Source organism: Chlorocebus sabaeus, chromosome 2, assembly GCF_047675955.1.
Source record: "Chlorocebus sabaeus isolate Y175 chromosome 2, mChlSab1.0.hap1, whole genome shotgun sequence".
Classification (NCBI taxonomy): domain Eukaryota; kingdom Metazoa; phylum Chordata; class Mammalia; order Primates; family Cercopithecidae; genus Chlorocebus; species Chlorocebus sabaeus.
The window spans coordinates 55,424,691-55,445,045 of NC_132905.1; the positions used below are offsets into that span (position 1 = coordinate 55,424,691).

At 38.9% G+C, this 20,355-nt stretch overlaps 1 protein-coding gene across 1 annotated transcript in view; it reads left to right on the forward strand.

Moving 5' to 3' along the window:
• DSTN (destrin, actin depolymerizing factor) overlaps positions 1-20,355 on the forward strand; it is a 35,681-nt gene that overhangs the window by 895 nt on the left and 14,431 nt on the right. The window lies entirely within an intron of this gene.

The window sequence follows — 20,355 nt, forward strand, 5'->3', positions numbered from 1 at the left end:
CCCTTCCCTGCCCGATCTGTCCGTGTATGGTTAGAATTTTTTTTCTGACCTGTAGACAGTTGGACTCTGCCAGAACTTGGTGCGCAGGGTATGGGCATGATGCTGGGATGCTGACACAAGCAAATTTAAGAGCTTTAAAAAACCATTAAAATACTAGAGTCACCAAAAAGTAAACAGGTGCTCATTAGTATATTCTATATGATGGACATTTTGCTTAATTTACATATTTTCCCCCTTTACATTGTGTCCCTCTAATTAGCTATTTAAAAACAAACGTATTCTCAACTGAACTATCAGATGGAACATTTTGTCATTTTCTTTAGTCTGCACACACTGTTACCATTTTTGGTCAATGATTTGCAGGCATAGCCTTACCAGACTTTGCTAGAAATATTACATTCTAATTGCTTCTGTCTGTCTAGAAGCAGTTGGTACCAGCTTATCTGCATACAAACTGTTTTCACTGTGTAACAGTTTTGGTTTTCTTAAGTTATTGCAACTTTCATGAAATGCAGGCGGCCCCTTAGTAAAAAGAAAAGATTAACCGGTACTTTTCTTGATGACTAGGTATGTATGTAATAGGGATTTGATAAGGTTCAGTTTTTGGTTCTTGTTTGGTTTAATGCTGTAAGCTGCAAAGTATCAGCATCTTAAGTCTAATATTTGATTATTAAAAATTTAATAATATTTTAAATGTATATGCTACTTTATACTAGAAGACTTTTAATCTAGGGGCTTATGAGTTACGGTACGTTTAAGACCAGTCACTCTGAAAGTGATTTGAAGCTGACTGGCGTCTGCTCTAGAGACTTCTGATTTGACATTATACTTTTTTATTGAGTATCTAATACAGACTTTATTTTTCTGTTTGAAAATAAGAGACCAAACATTTCACCTTTAGTTGAGTGCTTAAGTTAAATGCTTAAAGTGTAACTAAATGCAAGGAAGGAGGAGTCTGTTATATTTGCTTGTTCTTGTGAGAAGTGGGAGAAACAAAAATTAGAGATGAGCGGTTTCCAAATACGTTTCAAAATTGTTGGCTTTAGGGAGATCAAGAAGACCTTACAAGTTACTTTTGGAGTTCAGAATATAGACCCCCCATTTTTAAAGGTTATTTTTGTTTTTAGCCTTAGGAGCACAGGAGCGTCTTTGTTTAGTCCAGTGATTAGAGAATATTGTGGGTATTATCCTGGAGTCTAGCACTTTACTTTTAGCTCTTTTGTTTGGATGCTTGGTTCCAAGTTTCTTTTAAGATTAAATTTTAACTACCGATGGGTTTGTTCTAAATTAGCGGAATCACTTCTTGTGCTCACCAAGTCTTCGAGAAGCACCTGAAATAAAGCGGTTTGAAAACAACTGGGCACTTGAGGATGAGATTAGATGTTTTCAGATGTCTCACTTTATAGTGTTAACCCCCTCCCCCAACAAAAAACAAACAATGTCTGCGTCCACATGAACCACAATTACAGACCCCAGACAAAACTGTGTGTGTGTGTGCGTATTGGGTGTGCCAGCCTCCTTGTATAGAGATTGTTTAGTAGCCCACCATCAAGTTACTAGAGCTATTTGCTTAGTAGTTCTACTGGATATGGATTGAGACATCACACCTAGACTTGCCTAGCTCCTCTTGTAACCAAAGAGTTTCTTTACAGCATAGATATATATAGCTTCTTGGAAAGTAAGAGTGTGTAGTCTTGCCCCCAAAGTAGAGTTAAAAGGTTTGCACAGTAATCTAACCCTTAACATTATCCTAATATGAACTGTGGTCTCACAGACTGAACTAACTGGCACAGTATTCAAGTATTCTAATGCTTGGTGATTAGCAAAAACACTACAACCCAGTGAAATAGGTTGGGCATGTATTCACATGCCTATTTAACATATGAGAAAGCAGATTGTAAATGATTAATTGACTTGAGACAAATCACCTTTTCCAACTCAAAGCTTTAAAATAATAATTTTGAAACATTTGAAGCAGAAAAGTACACAGAATCACAGATCCTTTTGTGCAGGGAAAAAAGGGGCTGTCTTATTGCCACATTTCAGGTTTTTATGTTGCCATTACAGCTAAATATGCATCGTCTTCCTCATCCTATTCTCTTCCCTCCCCAGAGTTATAACTACTCCTGTGTCAGACATAATAATATCCTGGTTGGTTAAGGAGATGATTTTATTCAGGCTATTGCAATTAGGAGAGCATTCCTGATTGGCTTATCTGAAAATATGCAACAGGCCAGTTCTTTGCAGTTACCTGTTTCCCAGAACACAAAACACATGGGGTGGATTAACCATCACTGCTTTCCGAGAACACAGGGCTCAGGTAAAGTTCACAGTAGTCACCTGAAATTGATATTCATTGGTAGTTCCGTACTTTTAGCTACTTAATCATATGTATTGCCTTGATGTGCTTTTAAAACTTATGTAAATACTATGCTTCATGTATGCTTTTGCAGCTCTGTGAGAAAAAATTAAACTATGTGGTGGGTCTTTATTTTATTTTTTTATTTTTTTGCAAGGGGGGGCAGCTTTTGGGTGTATTTGTAGCTTTGATTCTTCAACTGCTGAATTGTGTTCTTTTGTATGACTATGCAAGTTTATCCATTCCCCTGTTGGTAGACATATGGCCGTTTCCTAATTTTTTGCCTTTTTTTTTTTGGTCTGTTTGAACTTTTTATAATAGGCAATTTCCATGTCATATATTACTATATATTACTTCTGTAGCCCCAGTGTGTATCTCTCCATGGTATATATCTAGAAGCGGAAGCTCTGGGTTGGAGCGTACATATTTTCTACTCTACTACTGGTTCGTTCTGGTTGTATTTCATCATCAACAGCTTGTTTCTACATTGCCTTTCACCACTTAATAAGAGACTTTAAACCTTTGCCAGTCTGATGGTTGTGAAATGGTTTCTCATTATTTTATTTTGCATTTCTCTGATTACTAGTGAGCTGACTCTTTTTGTATGTTTATTGCATCTTAGGTTTTTACATGCATGTTGCATCCTGCAAACCTGACCATTCTGTAAATACTTATCATCTTCACCTAAGCTTATTTACAGAGCCATAAAGTAAATATAACAGTAAAAAAAAAAAAAAAAAAAAAAAAAATCAGCTGGATACAGTGTCCCATACCTGTCATCCCAGCACTTTGGGAGGCTGAGGCAGGAGGATTGCTTGAAGCCAGGAGTTGGAGACCACCCTGGGCAATATAGTGAGACCTCATCTGAACAAAAAAATTAAATAAAAATTAGCTGAGCATGCTGGCATGTGCCTATACTTCTAGCTGTTTGGAAGGCTGAGGTGAGAGGATTGCTTGAGCCTGAGTGTGAGAGGCTTCCGTGAGCTATGATTGCACTACTGCACTCCAGCCTGGCCACAGAGGGAGACCCTGTCTCAAAAAACAACAAGAGCATGATTATCAATACCAGAACCTCATACTGAGTACTAATATTTCTCTTTTCTGGGACATAAATTTCTTTCCAGGCCCCTTAACCGGCTAATTACCAGAAGTTCAATACTCTCTCTTAATTCTAGCCACCTGCCATTTTTAGGCCCCTGGTAGTGGTAGAATGTAGAGTGACTTAGGGCAGAGTTCTTTCCTTCTTTGCTGAGGGCTGTGGAGATTAACATCCCTCACTTTACACTTACACCCTCTTTCCTGGCAGTTTCTCTAGCCAAAACGTAAAAACACACACAGCAAATATATGGAAACAATGCACTTTCTGCTAAAATTTTCTGTGTACCTAAAACTTCTCTAAAAAATTAAAAGTCTGTAGGCAGGTGTGGTGGTGTGCGCCTGTAATCCCAGCTACTAAGGAGACTGAGGCAGGAGAATCGCTTAAACCCGGGAGGCGGAGGTTGCAGTGAGGTAAGATTGCACCATTGCACTCCAGCCTGGGTGACAGCGAGACTCCATCTCAAAAAAAAAAAAAAAAAAAAAAATTAAAAGTCTAAAAAACAAACATGCAAAACAAGTAACCATGACTGACTTTCCTTCTTTTCTTTTTCCTTTCCTTTCTTTTCTTTCTTCTTCTTCTTTTTTTTTTTTTTTTTTTTTTTTTTTTTTGAGACAGACTCTCTTGCAGCCACCCAGGCCAGAGCTCACTGCAGCCTCCATCTTCTGGGCAGAAATGATCCTCCCACCTTAGCTTGCGGAGTAGCTGGTACTACAGATGTGCACCACCACACCCAGCTAACTTTTTAAAATTTTTTGTAGAAAGGAGATTTCGCTATATTGCCCAGACTGGTCTCAAACAATCTTCCCACTTTGGCCTCCCAAAGTGTTGGGATTACAGGCGTGAGCCATCGTGCCTAGCAACTATTTTTCATAAATAGAATTTGTTTAAATGAAAATTGTGTTTAACTTAGTATACAGGAAGACTTCAAACTTTTGAATTTCTATGTTAGTATAACTTTATGTTTTCTTTCAGTAATACTTTGAGATGAAGCACGCTATATTTGAAGTTTGAAAAAAAACTTGCAAGTCTTGAAAAACTGAATTTAACATGTAAATGCGTTGCTTTTGTCCACAGAACAACACTCTAGTCTCTGAGTAACTAGAGCTAGTCTCTTCGTTGTACTGTCATTTGCATATGTAAACCACAGAGCATAATAAATAAGTAGAATATTGTGAAAGCATTTTTTTTTGTTTTGGAGGCAGGGCCTCATTCTGTTACCCAGGCTGGAGTGCAGGGGCATGAACACAGCTCACTGCATTGTCCACCCTCAGGCTGGGTCAGTTCTCTTCCTCAGCCTCCTGAGTAGCTGGGACTATAGGCACGCACAACCACTTCCAACTAAGCTTTGTATTTTAAAAGCTTTATATATATAAAGATGGGATTTATAAATATAAATTTATGTATAAAGACGGGGTTTATAAAGGCGGGGTTTCACCATGTTGCCCAGGCTGGTCTTGAACTCCTGAGCTCAATCGATCCACCCACTTTGGCCTCCCAAAGTTCTGGGATTACAGGCATGAGCCAGTGAGCCCAGCCGTGAAAGTATCTTGAGCTTACTTCCCTTGTGGCATAACATTCCTCTCTAGATTGTCCATGAAAGTCATACACAAAGATTTACACCTAATACTTCAGCAATATTGTAACCACAACTTTTCTTCTGTTCCTGCCTCCTTTCATTGATGTTAGAAGTGAGAAGTTTTCACTTGGAATTGTGCTTCTGAATTATCTCCTCATTTTTCTTGAAATTTTACAATTGGGAGAGTCATAGACTTAGACAAATAAACATCAGGTTTATTCGTCTCAGTAATACTTTGGGCCAAAATGTTATATTCATCATTGAATCTGCTGTATTAAGACCCCCACTGAGTTGAATATTTAATCTAGAGTGATTCTTAGCTCCAAGATTAGTCTTCTAGTAGCTGATACTGTAATGCTTACATGCTGCCAACACTATTCCATGTTTTGCTTTGTTATGTTAAAATTGAAGGTCAGTTTTATGTAGATTTTTTATTTGGAGGTTCTAGCAGGGGAGCGTAGCTGCTCATATAACCTTGACCAAAGACCGGTTCTCCTCTATTGGGAATGGTCATCCTCTTCTACCGAGTGCATAGCTTCTAGAGGGACGCACATGGAGTGGTGAGGAAGGGGACACCAGCCTAGCCAGCCAGATCAGCCAAATCAACCCTGGTGATCAATGGGGTGACAGATGTCGCAGCCAGATCACCCTCACATCCTATGTAGATTTTTTAAAAGCAATTGATTTCGGTAAAAAATGCAATTAAAATTTTTAAATTAACAATGTAATCTGTAGTTGAAGGTGTGAAAAGACAGAACTCTGTTGAAACAGGGCATAGATGAGTGCTTGAAAGATAGAAACTTAAGTTCATACTACAGCTGGAAGATCATTTGTCATTGTGTTTGTGCTTTTGGATCACATCAAAGAAAGATTGTTTACTCCTTTGAACATTTTTACATTACTTCATAGGTTGTTATTTCTGTTTGCCTTATCACAGAAAAGCAAATGAATTTCCTACCCTTGTTTCTATCTTGGCTTGCTTTCAGAAAATAGCTTGTAAATGTAATTAGTGTTTATTTTAAAAGTTTTTCTGTTGCTATTTTCATGTACAGGAGCATCCCTAATCTAAAAATCCAAAATTCTCTAAAATCCCAAACTTTTTGAACACCAACATATTGCCACAAGTGGAAAATTTTACATCTGACTCATGTGACAAGTCACAGTCAAAATGCAGACAAAACTTTGTTTCATACACAGAATTATTAAAATATATAAAATAATTTTCAGGCTATCAGTATAAAGTATATATGAAACACAAATGAAGTTTGTGTTTGAACTTGGGTCCTATCCCCAAGCTATATCATTATGTATATGCAAATATTCCAGAATTTGAAAATATCTGAAATGTTTGGTAACGGAAGGTATTTAACCTATAGTAATAGAACTAACGCTACAGCACAGCACAGGCAAATACAGATAAGGCTTCTCCAGCTTGCTCTGGGGCAATCTTTGAAGTCAGTTGTTGAAGCTTAGGAGTTTTCAGGAATTCTCAAATCATTGTAAGAATCTGCAGCCTGACCAACGTGGAGAAACCCCGTCTCTACTAAAAATACAAAATTAGCCGGTCGTGGTGTCAGGCACATGTAGTCCCAGCTGCTTGAGAGGCTGAGGCAGGAGAATTGCTTGAACCTGGAAGGCGGAGGTTGTGGTGAACCGAGATTGTGCCACTGCACTCCAGCCTGGGCAATAGAGCAAGACCCTATCTCAAAAAAAAAAAAAAAAAAAGGAAGTATTAGAAGAGTTGGGCTACTTTAGCTAGAGTTTGGAGAAGGCCTCTTTTGAGGTAGGACTTACACGGTGATAAAGAGCTAGCTGTGTGAAAAGCATCTGGGGCAGAAGGAACTCTAGGTAGAAGGGCTTGTAGAAGAGAATGGTCTTGACATTTGCCAGGGACAGAAAAAAGGTTTGTGTGGTTAGCATTCAGTCAACAAGGGGGAAATAAGTAGGAAATAGATTATAGGCAAGAACTAGACCAGAAAAGGCCATTAGGTTAAAGGTGAGGAATTTGAATTTTATTCTGATGGCACCAGGAAGCCATTGGGTGTGTGATGGTGGGGAGGTGTTAAGTAGTGTAGTGGAATGAGAGATGATTTATCCCTGTGGTCGATGTGTAGAGATGTACAAATGGGGACAAAGACCAATTAAAAAAACTATTGTTGGCTGGGTGTGGTGACCCACGCTTGTAATCCCAGTGCTTTGGGAGGCCGAGGTGGGAGGATCACTTGAGGCCAGGAGTTTAAGACTACCCTGGGCAACATAGAGAGACCCCATCTCTACCAAAAAATAAAACATAAATAACCAGGCATGGTGACATATACCTGTAGTCCTAGCTACTTAGGAAGCTGAAGCAAGATTACTTGACCCCAGGAGGTTGGGGATATAGTGAGCCAAGATCACGCCATTGCCCTTCAGCCTGGGTGACAAAGCGAGACCATGTCTGTAAACAAACAAATAGCGACACTTTTCAGATGGTAGATGGTGGTAGCTTGAATTAAAATTTGTTGATAGTGGAGTTAATGAGAGGTGGTAAGATTGGATATATATTTTGGGGGTAGAACTGGAAGGACTTAATGATAATTTGGATGTGTGGCATAAGGGAAAGAAGACTCTCAAAGATGGCTTCTAAGGCTTAGACCTGATCTACCAGATATTTGATGGTGTCATTATGCTTGGGAGCCTATAAAAGAAGCTAAAACAAAATAGTTTAGCAAAAATTTAGGTTCTTAGAATTTTGAGGAATAAAAAAATTGATTCAGAAGTTTTATAAATCTTTAAAATACCATAATTTCATAGTTGATTATAAGAGTAGTATATGTTCATTGTAGAACGTTAAGAAAAATTTAGCTGTAATGACAGTTCCAACCGAAGTATTAACATTTGGGACATTTTCTTTCAAGCCGTTTAGTATGTATTCTCATTTTTTCGAGAAGTAATTATTAGCTACTTTCTAGGAACCTGGCACTGTTGTTGTAGGCTCTAGAGATTCAATAATATACAAGAAAAAAATCCCTGTGCCTATGAAGTATACTTTTTTTTTTTTTTTTTTTTTTTTTTTGAGACTGAGTCTCACCCTGTTGCCCAGGCTGGAGTGCAATAGCGCAATCTTGACTCACTGCAACCTCCACCTCCCAGGTTCAAGCGATTCTGCTGCCTAAGTCTCCTGAGTAGCTGGGATTACAGGTGCACGCCACCACGCCTGGCTAATTTTTTATATCTTCAGTAGAGATGGGGTTTCAACTATGTTGGAGAGGCTGGTCTTGAACTCCTGACCTTGTGATCTGCCTGCCTCGGCCTCACAGACTGCTGGCATTACAGGCGTGAACCACTGCGCCCGGCCCTGAAGTATACATTCTAATGGGAGAGACAGTTAGGAAATAAGTAAACAAATAAGATTACAGATTTTATACATATTATGATGGAAATAAGGGAATGAAACAGTGACTATCTGGAGACTGCCAATATAGATTTTTCTCACACACTTGAGTTCATCTATAGAGGATAAAACTGTATTTCCCATTTCCCAGTGTGACATGAGTGCCAGGATAATTCAGTGGGGGGAAAATAGTGTTTTTAATAAGTGGTGCTGGGACAGTTGGATAGCCGCACGCAAAAGAACAAATTTGGATCCCTATTTTATACTGTATGTTGTATTTAACTTAAAATGGATCATAAATCTAAATGTGAGCACTAAAACTATGAACTCCTAGAAGAACACATAGGTATAAATCTCTGTGAACTTGTGTTAGGCAATTTTTGTTGGTAGTTTTCCTGGTGTTTCTAGGCAATGACACCAAAAGCACAAGTGACAAAAATAGATAAATTGGACTTCATTGTATACAAAAATGTTCATCAAAGACCACCATCAAGGAAATGAAAACACAACCCACAGAATAGGAAAAAATGTTTGCAAATCATATACCTGACAAGGAGCTTGTGTGTAGAATATGTTAAAGGAGTTACAACACAACAATAAAAAACCCAGTCGTTTGGGCAGAGGATTTGAATAGATATTTCTCTAAAGATGTGCAAATGACTAATAAGCCAGTGGAAAAAAATGCAGGACATTATTAGCCATTAGGGAAATGCAGATCAAAACCGCAATGATATACTCATTCGTACCTGCTAAGCCAGCTATAATGAAAAGATTATTGTAGCAAATGTTGGCCAGGCTATGAAGTTGGAGCACCCATACGTTGCTGGTGGGAATGTAAAATGGTGCAGTAATTTTGGAAAATAGTTTGGCAGTGCCTGGAAAAGTTCAACTTGGGAGCTACTGTATGACTCAGCAGTTTCACTCCTACCTACATATCCAAGCAAAATGAAAATGGGCCGGGCGCGGTGGCTCACGCCTGTAATCCCAGCACTTTGGGAGGCCGAGGCGGGCGGATCACAAGGTCAGGAGATCGAGACCATGGTGAAACCTCGTCTCTTCTAAAAATAGAAAAAAAAATTAGCCGGGCGCAGTGGCGGGCGCCTGTAGTCCCAGCTACTCGGGAGGCTGAGGCAGGAGAATGGCGTGAACCCGGGAGGCGGAGCTTGCAGTGAGCCGAGATTGCGCCACTGCACTCCAGCCCGGGCGACAGAGCAAGACTCCGTCTCAAAAAAAAAAAAAAAAAAAAAAAAAAAAAAAAAGAAAAGAAAATGTATGTCCACACAAAAGCTTGTACACAAATGTGCATAGCAGTATTATTCATAGTTGCCAAAAGTGAAAATAACCCAGTGTTCATCAGTTGATGGATAGATGGATAAATGTAGTGTATCCATACGAGGGAAGGGAATATTATTTGGCAATAAAAAGAAATGAAATACTGGTACATGCTACAACGTGGATGAACATTGAAAATATGCTAAGTGAAAGAAGTCAGTCCCAAAAGATGACATATTGTGTGATTCCATCTAATAAAATGTCCAGAATACGCAGATCCATGGAGACAGAAAGTACATTAGTGGTTAGCAAGGGCTAGGGTGGGTGGGAGTGGGAATGAGGAATGACTGCTGATGGGTTTGGAGTTTGTTTTTGTTTTTGTTTTTTGGAGACAGGGTCTCACTCTGTCACCCAGGTTGGAGTGCAGTGGCATGAGCATACCTCACTGCAGCCTCTACCACCCTGGCTTAAAAGATCCTCCCACCTCAGCCTCCTGAATATCTGGAGCTACAGGCCCATACCACCATCCCTGGCAATTTTAAAAAGGTTTTTTGTCAAGATGAGGTCTCACTATTTTGCCGAGGCTGGTCTCAAACTCCTGTACTCAAGTGATCCTCCTGCCTCAACCTCCCAAAGTGCTGAGATTACAGGCATGAGCTATTATACCCAGTCCAGGGTTTCTTTTTCTGGTATTCAAAATGGTCTGAGATTAGGAAATGGTGATGAATGCACAACTTTGTGACTATACTGAAAACCCACTGAATTTACAACACTTTAAATGGGTGAATTTCATGGTATATAAGATATATCTGGAAAAACTACTTAAATTGTTTAATATCATGCATGTACGTCACCCTCATGTTAAATTTATTTTTGTAAGAAATACTCTCTCATCTTGTGCATAAATCTTGCATTTCTTCAAAAGAGAGTCCTAGGTAAAAACTCTCACCGAATCAAAAAGGTGTGCGTATTTCTAATATAAAAAATATGCTTACCTGCAGGGCGCAGTGGCTCATGCCTGTAATCCCAGCACTTTGGGAGGCCGAGGCGGGTGGCTCACCTGAGGTCGGGAGTTCGAGACCAGGCTGACCAACATGGAGAAACCCTGTCTCTACTAAAAATACGAAAAATTAACTGGGCGTGTTGGCTCATGCCTGTAATCTCAGCTACTCGGGAGGCTGAGGCAGGAGAATCGCTTGAACCCAGGAGGTGGAAGTTGTGATGAGCCAAAATCGCGCCATTGCACTCCAGCCTGGGCAACAAGAACGAAACTCCGTCTCAAAAAAAAAAAAAAGCTTACCAGAGAAATAAAAGACAATGAAACTAGAAAGAAGATAAAAATCAGTTATAGTCCTACTTTTAGAGATAAAATTGTAGAACTTCTTTTTCTTCTGTACTGTTTTCCATAATTGAGATTATACTGTACATATAACTTTATATCCAGCTTCTTCATTCACTGAAAGCAAGTCATAAGTATTTCCCACATGCTGTTAAAAACTTTTCATAAACATGATTTTAACAGCTGCATCAGGAACTATCCTGTGGATATACTATCATTTACTTTGTAGTTCTCCTGTTTTTATTTATTTGGGCTGTCTGGTTTTTTAGTATTAAGTAGATTATTTTCCTAGAATAAGTTCCTAGAAGTGAGGTTACTGGGTTAAAGGGTCAGTGGGTATGGATTATTGTAAGGCTCTATGATATAAATGGCCAAATTGCTTTCTAAAAGGTATTAGTGAATAATAAATAGCGTTGCCTGTGGTGGAAAACAAATCTGGAAAAGTAGGTTGGTTTAGACAATAAACCTTTTTATGCTCTGTTAATAAATACGGACTTTATCTTGTAATTGCTTGGGAATTGTTAAAGACTTAATCTTGGGAGTTATAGGAGATTTTGAGAGTAAATGAGAAGGAATAGATTTGAAATACACGTTTAAGGAGGAATTGGCAGGGCTTAGAAAACTAGATGTGACTGGGAAACAGTTGACCAGCAGTATCTTTCATATTCATTGATGTGCTAGTTAACCATCCAGAGAGAACTAAGACAACTTGTTAAACCAAGGAGAAATTTTTCACATTTAGCTTATCGTTTGGTTAATATGCTGTTTCTCGAAGAGTAGAATACTAAAAATATTCTTCACCTTGAAATAAAAATTAGATGTATAATTTAGTATAATTTACATAAAGTGAAATTCACCCTTTTTAGTGTAAGTTCTGGAAGTTTTGACATATATATACACATATATAAACATACACATACATATATATACTTGTGTAACTACAGCCACAGTCAAAATATAGAATAATTCTTTCACACAAAAAAATTCCTCATTAATCCCTCCTCCTGTCCCCAGCAACCACTGATCTGTTTTTTGTCTCTATAGTTTTACCTTTGCCATGTAAGTGGAACTGTACATTGATACACTTTGAGTCTAGCTTCTTTTCACTTAGCATAAGGCATTTGTGCCTCAGCAATTCTATTTTATTGCTGAATTTTATTCCATTCCCCAATGGAGAGATATATTTTATTTTATTATTTATTTATGTATTTATTTTTCTGGGTTAAGGAGCAGAAAGTTTAATAGACAAAAAAGAGAGAGAAAGCTTCCTCATGCTGAGAAAACAGGTCGCCCAAGAGAGGGTCTCCCTGGAGAGGTATATTTTAAGTGTTTCTTATCTCAGTGGAGGATGAGGCAGAATATTAGAAGGATTTTTTTCCTCTTTCTAATGCTCATAAATCCTTGAAACAGTCATTTTCTCTGCCTTAGATAAAACTAATAGATACAACTTACTATTGCACAATTGATAGATTAAAGTATAGTATAAACAACTTTTATATGCACTGGGAAACCAAAAAATTTTGTGACTTGCTTTATTGCTATGGTCTGGAATTGAACTTGCAATGTCTCCAAGGTATGCCTGTATATACTAGGAAAAGGGACATATTTTAGGACAAAACCAATGGCTTGCCTCATAGGCCCCAGTTTCTTCATTGCAGATTTTGATTTATGGCTGCAGGTGATGGTTGTGCCTAGGAGAATGGTAGGAGGTAGTGTAATTGAATCTTAAGTGTTAAGAGAGCTGTTACCCTTCTCTTTGCCGTTGGTATGTCTTTGCTATTTAACCACTTAATAGTCATGTGGAGAAAGAAGAGATGCACGTTAAATTGTTAGGTTTGTTTTTAATTCGTAGTTTTGATTATCAGAGAACAAATGGAAATTACTGTTTCAAATCACTTTTAAGCTGTCTGGTTTCTTTATCCATAACATTCTGTTACCCAAAGATTTCAATAAAAATTGGCCACATTGGTAACTAGAAAGAGTAGAAGAAGCTGTAATCAGATTTTCTGGTTAATAATGTAAGAGTCTTTGATTAGTGCATGGAAGGCCTTATGTGTGTTGTTTTAATCAATCCTCTTGAGTTAGCAGTACGATAATTCACATTTTACAGATGATGAAGCTGAGGATTAAAGAAGTTAGCTAACTTGCCCAAGTTACAAGATTTTAGTAAGTCTGATTCAATCCTGTGTTACACTTTCTTATCTAGTTAAAAGGGTCTTCTAAGGTTAAATGTTACAAATTCTGTTTTTGAGAAGAACACAGCCAGTTTAAAAATATATATATTCAGTATTTGACTTGCTCAGTTTTCCCTGTTAATTGTAAAATCAGAAATAGCCCTGTGTGTAGTATTATTACATAGAATGAAGTTATCTTTATTGCTGTCACGTAAACCTTGTATTTTAAATCCATTATTTCACTTCTTCCCCAATAACTAGGCTTTTTTTTGGAGACAAAAAAAAGCCTAGTTATTGTTGCTCAGGCTGGAGTGCAGTGATGTGATCTTAGCTCACTGCATTCTCCACCTCCTGGGCCCAAGTGATCCTCCCTCATCATCCTGAGTAGCTGGGACTACAGGCATGTGCTGCCACACCTAGCTAAGTCAAGCCCTCTTGTATGAAACTTTATGGTGATCCTTCATTTTGGTTGTTTTGACTCTTTCCAAATTAACACTCAGAATAAGTACTTTTAAAAAAAAGAATTTATCGGAATTTCTCCCAGGATTTCTTCCTTGCCCTCAGAAATAGTTAACCATAGTTAATTGTAGTAAACTAGAATTAAAGTCTTTACCCTTGGAGGCATTATTCTTTTTTTTTTCTTTTTTTTCCTCTTTGAGTGACTTTGATATTAGAGGCATTAGTCTGTCATTGTGTACGTGATAATTGAGTTTCCTGATGACAGCAGTCATCAATAAAGCTAAATAATACATTGTTTTCTGAGGCAGAAAACTATGAAATATGGTCAGTAAATTTGTTTACTCCAGACATACTACTTTGGTATTAAGAGAGTTAATTTTATGTGTTACTTTATATCAAACTATTTAAAATAAAATTTGTAGCCACACTTGGTAGTGATTACCATACTACACAGTGCAGAAAAGGAACATTTTCACCTTATGTAAAGTGCTGATTTACTGAGCACAAGACCAGTATATAATGTACCGTTCCCTACTTGCTTTTTTTCTCTTGCACAGTGTATGACCATACCCTCCTTTCCCCTCCAGCCATGTTTCGCCTTTAAATATTGAAGACCTCAAAATCATCTTTGGAGAAAGGCATAGGCCACAGACTGTTTCTGTGCTTCTGGGTTCTTTTCTTCTAGGCATGTCCTAAACCTTGGCAAAATAAATTTCTAACTTGATTGAGACCTGTCTCTGATACTTTTGGTTTACAGAATTCCCCTGTGTCCTGGAATGCTCCCTTGAGTTATCCCACCTTTCCAGACTTAACCAATGTACACTTTACATTTATTGATTGATGTCTGCTTGTAACTTCTGCCCCCCTAAAATGTGTAAAATCAGTCTGTCACACAACCACCTTGGGCACATGTTCTCAGGACCGCCTAAGGCTATGTCATCAGCATGTCCTTAACGCTGGCAAAATAAACTCTAAATTGAGGGGAATAAAAAGGAACATTTGACCGGGCGCGGGTGACTCACACCTGTAATCCCAGCACTTTGGGAGGCCAAGCTGGGCAGATCACAAGGTCAGGAGATCGAGGCCATCCTGGCTAACATGGTGAAACCCCATCTCTGCTAAAAATACAAAAAAAAATTAGCCGGGCATGGTGGCGGGCACCTGTAGTCCCAGCTACTCGGGAGGCTGAGGCAGGAGAATGGCGTGAACCCAGTAGGCGGAGCTTGGAGTGAGCCAAGATCGCGCCACTGCACTCCAACCTGGGCGACAGAGCGGGACTCTGTCTCAAAAAAAAAAAAGGAACATTTGTATCGTCACAGAAAGTTCTGTTTGACAGCAGGGCTCTCTAGAACAGTGGGACGAAGGATTTTAGTAAGTCATGACTTCAAGGTGGTGGTGGTGGTGGTGGGGAGAGTGTCTTAGCACTCATTTACATATGGTCACCTATATCCTCTTTTTCAGTATGTTGACTAGTCCAGAACTTCTATTTACCCTCTCCAGAAAATAAACTCCAGAATTGCAGAGGTAAGGGGCTGGCAGCAGGATGATGTTCAGGAGGGAGTCTAGGGATCTCAGTGCTTCTCAGACCAATTTCACTCTTTCTTCCTTATTTGAACTTCCATATTTTTTCTCCTTGTCCTGGTGGATTTATGTTCTTTTTCTTTTTAATCCCATTTTTATACTTTTAAGTGGAGTTTTGGTAGGGAGATATATATATTCAACCCCCAACCCTCCCTCCCCGCCTTTTTTTTTTTTTTTTTTTGAGGCAGTCTTGCTCTGTTGCCCAGGCTGGAGTGCAGTGGCGTGATCTCTGCTCACTGCAACCTTTGCCTCCCGGGTTCAAGTGATTCTCCTGCCTCAGCCTCCTGAGTAGCTGGGATTCCAGGCACATGCCACCATGCTCAGGTAATTTTTTAATTTTTAGTAGACATAGGGTTTTACCATGTTAGCCAGGCTGCTTTCCTGACCTCAAGTGATCTGCCCACCTCAGGCTCCCAAAGTTTTGGGATTACAGGCGTGAGCCGCAACGCCCAGCCCAGTTCCGCATCTTAATATGGGACCTGTGAGACCCTGAACACTTCTGTGAAGCAGAAATGTGCTGAAGAACTTGTCACTCTCATTTTATTTGTTGTCTCAGCATTATTGTTCCGAGGCATCAGTTATAGCAGCCAAAAGCCCAAATATTTTGTCATTAGCCATTTTGTTTCTGTTGGCCCTCGTGCAAGGCATGGTGTAAATAAAGTAGAATCGCGAACCCAGTTTTTAACTCCCCAACTCCTTTGAGAAGTTGGTAGAAGTAGGTAGATTGAGAAAGACGCTGATGACATTTTTGCCAGTTTGAAAATTTGTATTTGTCTGCAGTATCCTACATTCAAATATTTCATACTTTACCTTAGAAAAATAATTTTCTTAATAATTTTCTGAGGTAGTTAAAATAGCTTTCATCCTGTTTTCTCTATTAATAATAAGGATCATGTGAAGTTTAGTTGACGTTAATTTTGTAGCCAAGGTCAGGTGTCTTACTTGAGTTTAGTAGTATGGAAAAAGACCACCATTTCTGATATTTTTTGGTTTAGGAGGGACTGCTGTAAGCCGTCATTGCATTTAACTTTTGGACTGGTTCAGTTGTTTACAAAACTCAAATTAGAAAAATTTAATGCTCACGTTTCAAAGGTTACTATCCGTGTGCTAGAATTGAGAGAATTGTTTTTTTAAGTTGTGTTCTGTCGTTTGCAACTGTAAAATACCCAGTTTTCTATATTTTTTGTAACGTTTACTTCCCTCTGTGTATGAGTAGTAACATTTTTAAAGAAGCTTACACTGAGTGATTCTTAAGTATACAGGCAGGGCCTCAGATGTATTGATTTAATCTCTGAATCATTATTTTACAAAAGCTGTGCCAGAGGAGACTCAGACAGATTTGAGAACAAGTTAAAAACTGGTAGTCTAGCGAGATAAAATGCTGTGAACCATACTTTTAACGGCTAAGCGAGATAAAATGCTGTGAACCATACTTTTAACAGCTACTTTTTGACATGGGGGTGGAGCTCTAAGAGCAACTGTTCTCCAGTGGTCACTGGAGAAACTGAAGTTGTGGATAACATATCTTTTTAAGGTAATCACAAAGCTCTTGTTATGATAGCAGTCTATTTTTACTCTCAAGATTTTCCTTCCCATTTGTGCAGCAAACTTGGTGCTATGTTCAGAGTATCCTTTAATGGTCTTTATTGTTAAAACTGTGTACTTGAATATCAGTACCTCTTAGAAAATTTTTTAAGTGAAAACAATTTGATTTTGCTTTTTTAAAAATAAAGTTTAGGTGTCTTGACAAATGAGCAATTAAATGTAATAACCTAACATTTTAGAGAAATACTAGGGTTTGGCATGGTGGTTCACACCTGTAATCCCAGCACTTTGGGAAGCTGAGGCAGGAGGATCACTTGAGGCCAGGAGTTCGAGACCAGCCTGAGCAACATAACGAGACCCTGTTTCTACAAAAAAATTTAAAAATTAGCCAGGTGTGGTGGTGTTTGCTGGTAGTCCCAGATACTCTGGATGCTGAGGTAAGAGGATCGCTTGAGCCCAGGAGATTGAGGCTGCAGTGAGCCATGATTGTGTCTCTACACTCCAGCTAGGGCAACAGAGCAAGACCCTGTCCCTCAAAAAACAAACAACACAGAAATACTAAAAGAATGGGACTGATAGGAAAGGATCTTTTAGGTAAAAAGATAGTGAATAGTGTAAAGCAGATAATTCTGTATATTAGTGTTACAGCCACTTTTGTTTTAAGATTCACCATGATGTTGCTTTGTGATAACAAATCATCCAAAATGAATACAGGAACTCTTAACTATTATCATAGATAAACTGTTATTTAGTATAATTGACTTTTTTTTTTGGCAATCCTGTATATTTTATTTTATTTGAAACACTGTTTCCAGAAAGGGCCCATAGGCTTTGCCAGGAGTCCGTGGCACACCCAAAAAATGCTTTGACTTTGGGCCTACTAGTATCGGTAAAATACAATACTCTTATCACTACTGCTTCATTATAAAAATTATTCCTGTAGGCAAGGAAGCCTATATAGCAATGAGCTACAATTTTATTCTGTTTCATGAAATTTCAAAGCAATCTTAGTGATCATCACCTGAAGCTTAGTGTAAATACAGACTCTCAGACTCTACCCCCAGATATTCTGAGTCAGTCTTTAAAATCTGCAGGTGATTCCTATGCACATGAAAGTTAGATAATAACTGATCTAGTCCACTCCCCTAAGTACAGTTAAAGGAACAAATTTAATTCAGAGATAGTGACTTGCCTAAGGTGACCACATAGCTAGTTAGTAGAGGTATGTAGATGGATTGTTACTCTCATGATTTTTGTGCTTTAAGATATCTTCTTCTGGTCTCTGAGATGTTAATGAATTGCAGTTACTTTAATCATTATCTTCTTTCCATGCTACTAATCTTTACCCCAGATTTTCAGTACACCCACTAGAGGCAAAGACGTAACAGAGCTACCAGGTTATTGAGAGGAAATACACAGGCACTAGGAGAATGGAGTTTAGAAGAAGGTCAGAGCCCTGGGCAGTGTTGAGCTGGGCTTTAGGGTTTATATTCCGTGCTCTCTCAGTCTGCCTCATGGTTTTAGTTTTACTGTATAAAAAACATTTTCAAGAACCTAGGGACTACAGCCAGGCATGGTGGCTCACGCCTGTAATCCCAGCACTTTGGGAGGCCAAGGCAGGTAGATGACTTGAGCCCAGGAGTCCAAGACCAGTCTGGGCAACATGGCAAAACCCCGTCTTTATAAAAAATACAAAAATTAGCTGGGTGTGGTGGCATGTACCTCTAGTCCCAGCTACTTAGGAGGCTGAGGTGGGAGGATCGCTTGAGCCCAGGAGGTCAGGGCTGCAGTGAGCCGTGATCACACCACTGCACTCCAGCCTGGCTGACACAGAGAGACCTTATCTCAAAAAAAAAAAAAAAAAAAAAAGAATCTAGGAACCAGTTATTTAATCTTTATTTCTTTTATCTCAGTGCTATTTCAAGGATGTGGTAAGTAAACCATAGTATAGTAAATTTAAGTATATTCACTAAATCTAACATATATTATACCGTGTGGGGTTTTTTATTATTTTTGCAGGCAAAATTTAGTATATAGTGTTACTAGTCATGAAGAGCCATACTACTCTAATATCAAAGCCACCACGGTGGAGAAATAAGGAAAGTGAGCATTTGGCATTATTAATTAGCCTCCTGATCACCATACCAACTCCTTCCTTTCCACCTCCCCTCTCCCAGTCCAGTGATTATCAGCTACAATTGATTGCACCCATCACTTCCTCCTTAGTGCTGCTGCCACTACCCTAGCAAAGGCCTTTTGCACCTCTTGCCTTGCTTGCTGAATTAGCCTTTTAGCTGGAGTGCCTACTATAATTCTCTTCCTCTTCTTGTTCTCTTATGCACGACTTCGTGTATTTTCCCAAAGCACAACTCTGTTCCTCTTACTCTTTTTAAAAATATCCAGTCTCCAAACCCTTGAACCTTCTGTTGGAGGCCTTTTCCATCTCAACCCGATGTGAGTCTCCAGTTTCCTTTTCCCTCATCTTCCTCTCATGTTGTGTTTGCTGGGTTCTCTTTGTCAGGAGCAGTCTTTTCATCCTTTCAGTCCCATTGTTTTAGAATGCTTTTAAGTCAGCATGAAACTCTACCTGATGACCTGTCTTTCTGTTTAAGCTACTTTCTTTAAATTCCCTTCCACTGGAGTTTATCAAGGAATAATGTATATTCTGCCAAGTATTGAAGCTTTATATGTGCTGTCCTTATCTTCTCCATAAGTCAAACTAATGATTCATCTGACTCATCTTTGATTTTTTTTCAGGGTAACACAATAATGAATAAGACAGACACAGTTTATCTTAAGGAACTTACAGTCTTTAAGAACTTGTAGCTTTCTTAAGGAGATGATACTAAGTAATTTTAAAGATAGAGCATTGAAGTGGTGGGAGGTGTTGTGTGGTAGAGATCCATGATCTTATGGGAGCATGTGATACTGGTTTTGATGCAGAAGACTTTTCTACATAGTGGGAATTGATCTGACTTCTAAAGAGTATTAGCCAAAGAACTGTAGGGAAGTGTTGTCTAGGTAGGGTGTATTGTATGAGCAAAGGCCCTGAAGTGGGCGGGAGCATGGCAAATACAAATGACTGAAAGAAAGCCAGGGTAGTGAAATTGCAGAGTGTGTGGTCTATAAGATAAGGCTAATGAGGTAGGTACAGCCAGGTGGAGCATATTAAACATTAAATTGCAGAGTGTGTGGTCTATAAGGGAAGGCTAAAGAGGTAGGTACAGCCAGATGGAGCCCATTATTGGGCTGGGGATGGTGGCTCATACCTGTAATCTCAGCACTTTGGGAGGCCAAGGCAGGACGATAGTTTGAGGCCAGAAGTTTGAGACCAGCCTAGACAACATAGTGAGAACTTGTCTCTACAAAGAAATTTAAAAAATTAGCTGGGCATGGTTGCTTATGCTTATAGTCCCAGTCTTCAGGAAGCTGAGGTGGGAGGAGCACTTGAGCCCAGGCATGCGAGGCTGCAGTTTGCTATGATCATGCCACTGCAGTCCAGCCTGGGTGATGAAGTGACACCCTATCTCAAAAAAAAAAAAAAAATTGCTATTTTTTACCTTCAGATCCATGGAAAG